The following is a 13,136-nucleotide window of genomic DNA, read 5'->3' as shown; positions in this document are numbered from 1 at the left end:
TCTGTTTATGTTTTTTATAAGACAATATCCATTTCCACTCCAATGACTGTTCAGTTGGGGGTTATACAGGCCCAGCTCACTTAATTCAAAACACCTCTGTAGGACCATCTCAATTCTAGAGCTTTCAGTGGGTTGGCTGAAGCCTGTGTTGCAACTGCATCCCAGTTCAACTTTTCCATCTGCCCAGTCACATTTTCTTTGTGCTCCCAAATTCCTGCATGCAAATCTCCATCTCAGAGTCTTCCAAACTGATTTAACACAGCTAGTGCAGGAGTGATCATAGAAAACAACCACTAAAATGGATTTCAGAGCTGAATCATGGAGCTTGAATAAATGGCCCATGGCATGCTACAGCAAAGCAGATAAGACCTTAATCAAGGGTGACCTTATTGGGATACTAGTAGAAGGGGTCACACTAGTATTGGCAATATCCCAGGCATCTGAGAAATTTGGGAGACAGGTAATTATAAGAAGCAATATTTATAAGTAACATGGAATTGAATTGCTGTTGCTGGGACAATTGATGCATTTGAAAAAAAGAATGAAAAGCTGAAGGTGATTACCGATAATATCTAAACATGAGATCCAGACAGTCTCCTTGGCATCATACAAATAGCCTTTGGCTCCTGGAGCTAAAAGGGGAGAAAAAAATCCCAAGGATCTGGCCTAGGTTTTACTGTAGAGATAGTGTAGTACCATAAAAGATTGAATTCTCAAACTAGGCAAGTCTGTAATGGTGAGGTTGTACTCTGATTGGGCCCTGAAGCATTGGATGGAGACCAACAGGTAGATACACATGAATATCTTGAATCCCCAGATCCCTGTCAATCCTCTTGGCCCACAGAAGGAGCCCACTCCTCTCTGTAAAAAGTTGGCATTCCTCCCTTGCTTTAAGATAATGCAGGATCCTCTGCCTGACCAGACAACATGCAACAACACCAAAATCCACCTTCATCTCTTCTCTGTGCCACGCGGCCAGTAACTAAAGTAAAGCACATTATAATCCAGCCAGGGAGATGCAAGGCCTGTGCTTAAGGAAGGGGACTACATATGCCCTGGAAGAGCTGCAGACTCAATGTATACCAGCAGGAACCAAGTGCAGGACTGAGAACTGGACATCAGCCTACAGATGGGAGACTTTATCAGTTTACAAGCACTCTGTCACAAGGGGATTGAACACCTAGCAAAGGCCTTGTAAGACAGGGAGGGAGGACCTGGAGGAAAGGAGGCTCTTGGGAGCTTTGAGAAAAGGTTGTTCCACACAGGGTTAAGTAGAAATGCCATAACTGCCAAGGCAGTAGAATAGAGGGTCAAAAAATTTCAGAGAAGTGGGCATGGTACAGTGGATAGACTACCTAAGGCTGAGTGATGTGTCAGCTACTGTGAAGTGTGGGAGGGCCTGGAGGGGCATTGTGTAACAAAGCAGTAAAGAATGCACCAGAGAGGCACCAGTGTCACTGAGAACCTCAGTAGACCAAGGTTGGCCAGTGACAGCAGGAGATGTCATTAGAGAGGAGGACTCCTTGATAGCCATGGGAGAGTAGGACCAAAGAGACTGAATATACTAATGCACAGTGGCCAGACCACATATGACAATAGAATTCTGACCCACAATCCAGGCAGCAAGCAGCCCAGAAACAAAACTACAACCCTGCAGTAACTGGCCCCAAATGATTAAGACTTGGTCAATAATTGCCAGCCTCCTTAATTTTCACTCCCACTTCCAACTCAAGACCAACTAGAGAACACCAAATATGCTATGCCTATGACACAAGATATACACACCAAACCAGTTACCTAGGATTCCCTGCTTCTAGTTAGCTCGACTTCAGCTTCCGCGTGCCAACAACCTCCAGCCAAACTGTGAAGCCCTCCCTTTTTCTACTATAAAGCCTTCCCACTCCTTTGCCTGTCTATAAATCTGTCAAGTGCAAGTAATGGGGCTTACTCCCTTGCTCTGGCAGGCTTGGAATAAATAGCCTCTGCTTGTTTTCATTTGAGCAGCCTCTGCTTATTTTCAGGTCTCCTCAAGGTCCCAGTGAGATCTAGTCTGCTCATTGCCATAGACCTCAGCCATCGACGGGGTGCAGTACCCATGGAAGCACTCTGTGCCTTGCTACTCTCACCTTATGGAGTCCATACCAATGTGGTCAATCAACACCTGCTCTGAACTCTCACATTGCATGGATCCCTTGGCTATTTATTCTCAGTTTGGTACCAGGTTTTGTTACCAGTTCCATTTATCTGGCATCCTTGGTAGAAGCAGGCATTCCTTTTCATCCCCTTTTGCTCTCTTTCGTGTTTCTACTTTGTGTTGTGCTGACTGAAAGTGCTGTGTGTCACAAGAAAGAGAATCACAGGGTAGAGCACAGTAATAGCTCCTATAAGCCTGTTGTTCAAGCCAACCTCAGAGTCTGGTGAGTTTGCAGTTCTCACCAGACTGGCATCTATTTGGACAAGCTTTGCTGCGGATCATCAATAAAACCAGATGAGGTTCTCCTGTCCTGATTTTGTTTTCTCTCTGGCTTCCCCTGGCCAAGGGGAACAGACTCTTGGGTCTATATTCAGAGGTAGCCAATGAACATGTTGGGGGCCTAAGACACAAGGTGCACAAACATCACATTTTACCCACTGTTGCCAGCAATTATGGGATCATCAAAGTCTAAGTCCTCTCCTCCTCCAGGAAAAAGACCTGCTTCTTATGTGTAATCTGATTACAGTCCTAACTCTTATGCCTATATCTCTAAATGACATAATGTCACCAAGAATGATTTGGCTTGAACAGAACTGTTCATTTTAGACATGCCTTAGAAAAGAAGGGGAATAAGATTTCTCAGGTTCAATAGGCAACATTTTTTATTGCATATAAAGGAGGCTCCAAACAAAACTCTGAATCAAAAGTTGCTTCATTAAAATAATATTTGGCCAAAGGTAATGAGCAATTTGACAAACTAGACTCATTTCTCTAGTAAGTCCTCTGTTCTTGTCCTCCAGTTGTCTCCATGTTTCAGATCTCCCTCTTCCCCTTATCCTGCTGATCTCTCTCCTTCTGCACTTCCCCTCCAGTTCCCCTGTCCAGGTCCTCTACCTTTTCCCAAAACAACCCAAAATGCCAGTTGCCTCTAAAGATGCATTCCCCATTCACCAGGTATTCAGTCAACTGGAGAGTTTAAACCTTGGACTCAAGCTGAATTAAGAGTTATTAGTAAAGATTTCCCTAAATTCAGACAAGACCAGTCAATAGTCATAAAGGAGTTTAGAATTATTTGGGATGCATATGACTGAAAATAACCTGACTTATATCACTATACACATATTGGTCAGAACTGCAGAAGCTAACTCCTGGATGGCAAAGCAGAGTGAACCAACCCAAAAAAGGACTTACAGGATTTTTCTTACCACAGTCAATCTGGGGGTCCAAAAACAAACCTGAAAATTTGGGCAATGTCTCCTAAAACCACACCTGAAACATTTCCAATTAAAAAAATCTTTATAAATGCTGTTTCTATATTAACCCTGCACACCTTTGCTCAGGTTCTTCCTTGGGGTAAACATACCACCAAGGTGGTCAGTATTTCAAATAACTCATTGATTTTCCCTATCTCTCAGCCTTTAACTATAACCCTTGAGCCATTCATTGGAAACGTTCCTTCCCGGTCTGTGATAACACACCTGCTAATTTAATAGGCAGAGACTTTATACATAAAACTGTTATATTAAAAGCATACCAGAGGGACTATTTCTTGACATTTCAGAGGACTTCACTATACATAACCAATTGTGTCTGTTCTGAATATGCCTTTACATTCTCCATTATATGTGGTACATATCCCAAATAAAAATCTGATTCTATGGGCTAGAAATTCCATTGACACAGGAAAAATAATGGGAGCAGAATCTATAAAATTTAGATGCATCCTATGAAACCACTACCCAAATTTCCCAAATATCCCTCGAAGCCAATGAAAGAGTTAAACCTATAGCTGAAGACCTTATATACACAGTTCTTCTCACATCCTGCCCTTGTAACACTCTCATCCCTCTAGAAAATGACATCACTTTGTTTAAGACCTCAAGGTTATCAACATATTAAGTTTACCTCACTTCCCAGTAAAAATTAACCCAAATACCATCCTATCATCAATTCCACCTGAAGCTACTTGCTTTGCTGTAGTGGATCTTTGCTCTACCTTTTCTCAGTGTGCTTTTAGACCAAGGCAGTCAATACTATTTTGTCTTCACCTGGAGAGGACAACAGTATACCTGACAGGACCCAGGAGTTCATTGAAGCCCCCTCTTATTTTTCTTCAGTCCTCCATCAAGACTTAAAAGATCTAAATTTCCCTTGTGATTCAAATCAAACACCATGTGTAGATTATCTCCTACTTTGTTCAGAGAACAGGAAGCCTGTAAAAGGATTCCATTTACTTGGCCCCAACCTTAGCAAAACAGCAACATAAAATTTCAGAACATGACTTATAATTTTGCCAAAAGTTCACTATTTAGAGCATGATCTCAGGCAGGAGGGAAAAACATAATCTCTTGATAAAGACTATCTTCATATCCTAGACCCCTCACCAAAGACAAGTGAGAGTATTTCTGGTTTTAACTGGATATTGCAGACAGTGGGTACCAAATTTTTCTGAGACTGAAGCACCTCTTTATGAATTGACTAAGTCCTCAGTAAAAGACCATACAGGGCTTTCATAACCTGAAGAAGGCTGTTCAACACCCTCTTTCTCTAGGCATCTATAACTACAAAAAGCTCTTATATCTATTTGTGCATAAGCAATCTAGATGAGCTCTTGAGATTTTAACATAACTTGATGAGAATCATCAAAAATCCATTTGCTCCAAAAGCTGAAAGCAACTAAAATGTCCTTCAATAGGCAGATGAATAAACAAAATATGGCATATGCATCAATGGAATACTATTCAGTGATAAAAAAAGAAGAAAAAAGAAATGAGCTACCAAGCCATGAAAAGAAATGAAGGAACCTTAAATGCATAGTGCTAATGGAAAAAGGTAGTCTGAAAAGACTACATACTGTGTGAATCCAATGATAAAACATCCTGAAAAAGGCAAAACTGTAGACATCAAAAAGATCAGTGGTTGCCAGGGATTCATAGGGAGCAGCATAAATAGGGGAAACAGCAGGGATTGGTAGGGAGTGAAACTACTCTGTATGCACGGATGCCTGATGTTAGGCATTTGTCAAAACTCACAGAATTACACAACACAAATAGTGAGCCTTAATGTAAACTATGGACTTTAATTATAATGTATCAATACTGGTTTATTAATTATAACAAGTGTACCATAGTAATGCAAGATGTTAATAATAGAGGGAACTATGTATGGGAGAGAGGTGATATATGGGAACTCTGTGCTATCTGCTCAATTTTCTATAAACATAAAACTGTTCTAAAAATAAGCATATTAATTTTTTAAAGGAAATTAAGAAAATATCCATAAGAGAATTAACATCAGGGATAAGATTTTTTAATGACTATACAGTTAAAAACAGGTTGATATTGTTAACACATAAAGGAAAGGGGAACTTGCTTCATGTGCAAAAAATGAGGATTTTGTTAAAAGAAGGCTGTTAAAGGCAAGTTCTATTCATCACTAACATGGCTAGGTCAGTGTTTATCTTCTGCCCCAACCTCTACAAATAAACAACCAAAAGCATCGCTTACTATAACCTCACTCTTGACCCAGCTGGAAAAGTTTATCCCCTTTGTCTTAGGGTGATAACTGTCATTGCAAAACTTGCTGAAGCTTCTGCTTAACTAGTTCTAGTCCCTGCCCCACTTGATTTCACGTTTCCTCTTTCCATTCAGACATTACTACTAGCAGAACACACCCTTTTCAACCAGCTGATTAATACCTTACAAGATTCTATTACTCTTACCCTCACATTACCACTCACCACTACAATACCCTGAATCCTGCCACTCTTCTGCCTTTACCAAAAGAAGGGGAACATCATGATTGCCTTACCTCATTTAGGGAACACTTTGTACCTCACTCAGATCTACTAGAGATTCCTATTGAGAACCCTAACCTAATATTATTTGCTGATAGATCATACCTCAAAACTGAAGCTTGAGGTTACCAAGCAGGACATATCATCACTAATCTAAACTCTCCTTTAGCATATAGTCCTCTACTTGTAAAATCAGCACAGATGGTAGAATTTATTACACTTATGACAGCTTTTCAAACAGCCAAAGACAAGAAAGCAAACATATACAGATAACAGATATGCTTTTGGAGTAGTGCATGACTTTGGGATGCTTTGGAAACAAAGGGAGTTTCTCACCTCTCCTGGTATCCCCTCAAAACTGGACAAGTTTAAGGAACTTTTAGATGCACTCCTACTTTCTAGAGATGGCTACTGGAAAGGTTGAAGCAATGTAAAAATAAATGTAACAGAAACTAAAGGAAATGCTCTAGGGGATCATTATGCCAAGTGAGCAGCCTTAACCAAAGTTATGATCCTATAAATCTCTAGTGGGATTCGAAGAGACCATTTTTTAAAATAATTTTTTATTAAGGTATTATTCATATACACTCTTATGAAGGTTTCATGTGAAAAACATTGTGTTTACTACATTCACCCGTATTACCAAGTCCCCCCACACACCCCATTGCAGTCAGTGTCCATCAGTGTAGTAAGATGCCACAAAGTCCCTATTTGTCTTCTCTGAGCTGCACTGTTTTCCCCATGATCCCTCCCTGCACCATGTGTACTAATCATAATACCCCTCAATCCCCTTCTCCCTCCCTCCCCATCTGCCCTCCCCCACCCATCCCGTTTGGTAACAACTAGATCCTTCTTCAAGTTTGTGAGTCTGCTACTGTTTTGTTCCTTCAGTTTTGCTTCATTATTATACTCCACAAATGAGGGAAATCATTTGGTACCTGTCTTTCTCCACCTGGCTTATTTCACTGAGCATAATACCCTCTAGCTCCATCCATGTTGTTGCAAATGGTAGGATTTGTTCTCTTCTTATGGCTGAATAGTATTCCATTGTGTACATGTACCACATCCTCTTTCTCCATTCATCTACTGATGGACACTTAGGTTGCTTCCATATCTTGGCTATTGTAAATAGTGTTGCAATAAACATAGGGGTGCACATTTATTTTTGTTTTTTTTATTAAGGTATCATTGATATACACTCTTATGAAAGTTTCACAAGAAAAACAATGTGGTTATTACATCACCCTCCTTATTATCAAGTTGCCCCCCATGCCCCATTGCAGTCACTGTCCATTAGTGTGGTAAGATGCCACAGAATCCCTATTTGTCTTCTCTGAGCTACACTACCTTCCTGATGACCCAACACACATCATAGAGGTGCACATGTCTTTTTGAATCTGAGAACTTGTCTTCTTTGGGTAAATTCCTAGGAATAGAATTTGTGGGTCAAATGGTATTCCTATTTTTAGTTTTTTGAGGAACCTCCATACTGCTTTCCACAATGGTTGAACCACCTTACATAACCACCAGCAGTGTAGGAGGGTTCCCCTTTCTGCACATCCTCGCCAGCATTTGTTGTTCCTAGTCTTTTTGATGCTGGCCATCCTAACTGGTGTGAGGTGATGTCTCATTGTGGTTTTAATTTGAATTTCTCTGATAATTAGTGATGTGGATCATCTTCATATGCTTGCTGTCAATCTGAATTTCTTCTTTGGAGAATTATCTGTTCATATCCTCTGCCGATTTTTTAATAGAATTATTTGCTTTTTGGGTGTTGAGGTGCATGAGTTCTTTACATATTTTGGATGTTAATCCTTTGTCAGATATGTCATTTACAAATATACTCTCCCATACTGTAAGATACCTTATTGTTCTGCTGATGGCATCCTTTGCTCTACAGAAGCTTTTTAGGTTGATGTATTCCCATGTGCTCATTATTGCTTTTGTTTCCCTTGCCTGAGGAGATGCATTCAGGAAAAAGTTGCTCATGTTTATATTCAGGAGATTTTTGCCTATGTTGTCTTCTAAGAGTTTTATGGTTTCATGACTTACATTCAGGTCTTTTATCCATTTCTAGTTTACTTTCATCTATGGGGTTAGACAATAATCCAGTTTCATTCTCTTGCATGTAGCTGTCCACTTTTGCCAACACCAGCTGTTGAAGAGGCTGTCATTTCCCCATTGCATGTCCATGGCTCCTTTATTGTATATTAATTGACCATATATGCTTGGGTTTATATCTGGGCTCTCTAGTCTGTTCCATTGGTCTATGGGTCTGTTCTTGTGCCAGTACCAAATTGTCTTGATTACTGTGGCTTTGTAGTAGAGCTTAAAGTTGGGGAGCTAGATGCCCCCCACTTTATTCTTCTCAGGATTGCTTTGCCTATTCGGGGTCTTTGGTGGTTCCATATGAATTTTACAACTATTTGTTTCAGTTCGTTGAAGAATGCTGTTGGTATTTTGATAGGGATTGCATTGAATCTGTAGATTGCTTTGGGCAGGATGGACATTTTGACAATATTAATTCTTCCTGTCCATGAGCACAGGATGTGTTTCCATGTATTGGTATCTTGAAGAGACCATTTATAATATCAACAATTAACCCCTCAAAAGGAAGAATGAAAATAATTTGGTTGCACCTTTCACTCAAAAAAGCTTTGGAGCTCTCAAGACAGCTGCTTGGTGGCACCAGATGATTTCAAATGGAAACTAAATTTTTCCATGAAACTACTCTTCGTAATATAGACAATTGGTTACCATCTCAAATAGACATTAATGGGAGAACCTTTAAAAAAAACAACTGATTACAGATAGGAAAAAAGATGGCAGAGTAAGAAGGCAAGACTGGAACCTCCTCCCCAAAAACACATAAAACACACAAATACAGCAAATACATCTAAACCTGAAAATGATCTGAAGGCTTCAGAACTGACCACTTACATCTGGGGAAGAAGAGAAGACCTCACAGAAAAGGGTAAAGTGGCAAAGCTGAGTTATGGCAGTATCCGAACCCTCCCCAAACCCCAGCCCACAGGTGGGAGGAAGAGGAACAGAGCAGGGAGAGAACAGGAGCCAAGTATCACTAAACACCTGGCCTTGGAGTTCTGCTCCAGGAGCGCAAACCCACATTATGTGGTGCTCTGGTGATTAGCTGGACAACAAAGACAGATGGAACACGTGGGGAGGCTGAGATTCCAGCTGCCTGGGGAGACTAGGCATGCTCTGCCAGCCCCCCTGAGACAAAAATAAAGTGGGCAGTTTGAAAGACTTCCCAACAGTGAAGGCACCTCAGTGAGGTGATAGTTAGATGGAGCTTGCTGGGCAGGAGAAAGGGCAGGTGCATGATACCTCCCCAGCCCACCCTCAGCCCAAAAGGCTGGGAGACCTCAGGAGCCCCACACATTCCATCCCCCTCACTGGCAATGCAGCCAAGAGGCTCCTCCCTGCAGAGCAGGGCCTATGGACATCCCACTTGGCCCTACAGTGGTGTCAGACTTTGCTGCCAGGTAGGCAGAGGAACCCTCCCAGATTTCCTGGCCATGTTCCTGCCCAGCCAGAAAACTGCCTGTGGGAGCCAGCCCTGGGAGCTCCTGCTTCCCAGCAGTCACCAGTCTCACCCACCTGCATCCCCCACCATTGCTGAAGGCCAGGCAAAGGATGGCTCCACCCACAGCAACTCCAACAATGCAGCACCAAGGCTTCTCCCTGTGTGTGTGACCAGCTGACAGCCCAGTTGGCATGGAAGTGGCATCAGACACTGCTGCTGGGTAGACAAAGGGAGACACTCTCAGCTTTCTCACTCCATTTTGGTCCAGTCAGGGAACTGCCTGCAGGAGCCAGCCCTGGGAGCTCCTTCCTCCCTGGAGGGCACTGGATCCCAGTCAGTGGGCCTGGGCAGACACACAGCAGCCTGCACACACCATTAACCCTGTAGCACTTGCCACTGCTTCAGGCATGGCAGAGGGTGGCCCCACCCACAGCAACTCCAACAAAGACTTCTGCATCAATCACAAAGGTACAGTGAAACAAAAAGCCTACCTGAAATGAGATCACTACAAGCCAGACAGAAAGGCACCCTGCCCACTGCAGGCTAACAGCTGGGGCTTCCACACTGGAAAGTAAAGTGTCTTGAGATTCAGGGCACTAGAGGGTGCCTCCACCATAAATCTATTACTCCATAGGAAACATGAAAAGATGAAGAGGCAGACAAATATGTTCCAAATAAAACTACAAGACAAAACACCAGAAAGAGAGCTGGATGAAGTTGAAATCACTAGTAGTCATAAACATGCTCACTGATGTACAGAGAAATATTCAAAATCTCAGGAGGACTTAAACAGAAAGATAGAAGACCTGCAAAAGAGCCACTCAGAGCCAAAGAATACTACAGTATCTGAAATGAAACAGTCAGTGGAGGGATTTAATAGCAGACTTTCACAGGTTGAAGAAGTTGTAAATGATATGGAAATTAAGGAACAAGAAAACAATGAAGCCAAAAAATAGAGAAAAAACTATCTCTAGGAAAGGAAGAATAGTAGGAGAACTGTGTGTGGCCAATTCAAATGGAACAATATTCCCATAATAGGGGTACAAGAAGGAGAAGAGGGAGACAAAGGGAAGAGAAAGTCTCTTTGAGGAAATAATTGTTGGAAACTCCCCAAATCTGGGGAAGGAAATAGACACTCAGGGCATGGAAGCACAGAGAGACCCAAACAAAAGACAACACCTAGACATATAATAATTAAAATGGCAAAGATCAAGGAGAGAGTATTGAAAGCAGCCAGAGAGAGAAAAAAGATTACTTGTGAAGGAAATCCCAACAGCCTATCAGCAGACTTCTCAACAGAAACCTTACAGGCCAGAAGGGAGTGGCATAATATATTTAATGTAATGAAACAGAAAGACTTCCAACAAAGAATACTCTACTCAGAAAGATTATCATTTAACTTTGAAGCAGGGATTAAACAATTTTCAGATAAACAAAATTTGAAGTAATTCACCCCCACTAAGCCAGCCCTACAGGATATACTAAAGGGACTGCTGAATATGGAAATGTTTCTAAGGCTAAATAGCTGTCACCAGTGGCAGACCAATGAAATATCAAACAAGTACAAAATCAACTACTCACAAAAGAAGTCAAGGGATACACAAAAAGTGCAGAATAAGACACCTAATACATGAAGTGTGGAGGAGGAGAGGAAGAAGGGGGAAGGGGGGAATACCTCCAGATTGTGTTTCAAATAGATTAATGAGCAATTTAAGATAGACTGTTATGTAGTAAGGAAGCAGTCCTTGAACATCAGTGATCACAAATCTAAAGCCTGCAATAGATACACAAACAGAAAGAAAGAAAGAAAATCTAATCAGAACACTAAAGGAATCCATCCAATAATCAGAGAAGAGTATAAGAGAGGAAAAATTGAAAAGAGAGGATGTATAAAAACAACCAGAAAACAATTAATGAAATGGCAATAAGTACATATCTATCAATAATCACCTTAAATGTAAATGGACTGAATGCAACAATCAAAATACATAGAATGGCACAAGGATAAAATAGCAAGACCCATCTACATGCTGCCTTCAAGAGATGCATTTCAGACACAAAGATATACACTGACTAAAAGTCAAGTGATGGAAATAAATATTTCACGCAAATAATAAGGAGAAAACAGCAGTAGTAGCAGTACTTTTTTCAGACAAAATAGATTTCAAGACAAAGAAAGTAATCAGCAACAAAGAAGGATATTACATCATGATAAAGGGGTCAGTCCAACAAGAGGATATAGTCATTATAAATATCTATGCACACAATATAGGAGCACCTAAATATGTTTAAAAAATTGAAGGGGGAAATAGATTGCAACACATTCAATTTAGGAGACTTTAACACACCAATGACATCAACAGATGGATCAACCATATGGAAAATAAGTAAGTAAAGAGAAGCACTAAACAATACATTACATCAGATGGACTTAACAAATATCTGCAGGACATTCCACCAAAAGCAGCATGATCACATTCTTCTCAAGTGTACATGGGACATTTTCCAGAATAAATCACATACAAGGCCAAAAAAGAGCCTCAATAAACTCAAAAACATTAAATTATATCAAGGAACTCCCAGAATACAATGGTATGAAAATAGAAATAAATTACAAAAAGTAAATTCAAAAAGCCTAAAACACATGGAGGCTAAACACCATGTTTTAAATAATCAGTGGATCAATGACCAAACTAAAATAGAGATCAGACAATACATGGAGACAAATGAAAACAACAACGCAACACCTGAAACCTATGGGTTGCAGCAAAGGCAATTCTAAGAGGGAAGGACATAGCTATACAGGCTTACCTCAAGAAACAAGAATAATCCCAAATAAACAGTCAAAACTCACAATTAAAGAAACTAAAAAAGAAGAATGGATGAAGCCCAAAGTCAGTAAAAGGAGGGACATAATAAAGACCAGAGCAGAAATAAATAAAATAGGAAAGAATAAAACAGTGAAAAGAATCAATGAAACCAGGAGCTGGTTCTTTGAGAAAATTAACAAAATAGATAAACCCCTAGTCAGACTTATCAAGAAAAAAAGAGAGTGTACACACATAAACAGAATCAGAAACAAAAAAGGAATAATAACAATGGACACCACAGAAATACAAATAATTATTAGAGAATATTATGAAAAAATATATACCAATAAATTGGACAACCTAGAGGAAATGGACAACTTTCTAGAAAAATACAACCTTCTAAGACTGACCAAGGAGGAAACAGAAAATCTGAACAGAGCAATTACCAGCAATGAAAACGAATTGGTAACTAAAACATACCTAAGAACAAAACTCCTGGTCCTTCACAGCTGAATTTTATAAAACATTTAAAGAGCTAACACCCATCCTTTCAAAGTGTTCCAAAAAGTAGAAGAGGAGGGAATACTTTCAAATTCATTCTAGGAGGCCAGCTTAACTCTAATACCAAAACAAGACAAAGACACCACAAAAAAGGAAATTACAGATCAATATATCCTTGATGAAGACAGATGCAAAAATCCTCAACACAACACAAAGCAATGAAAGGCATCCAGGTTGGTAAGGAAGAAGTCAAACTGTCATTGTTTGCAGATGACATGATATTGTACA

The sequence above is a fragment of the Manis javanica genome, chromosome 3 (genome assembly GCF_040802235.1).
Source record: "Manis javanica isolate MJ-LG chromosome 3, MJ_LKY, whole genome shotgun sequence".
Lineage (NCBI taxonomy): Eukaryota > Metazoa > Chordata > Mammalia > Pholidota > Manidae > Manis > Manis javanica.
Note: the sequence above shows the minus strand (reverse complement) of the source record.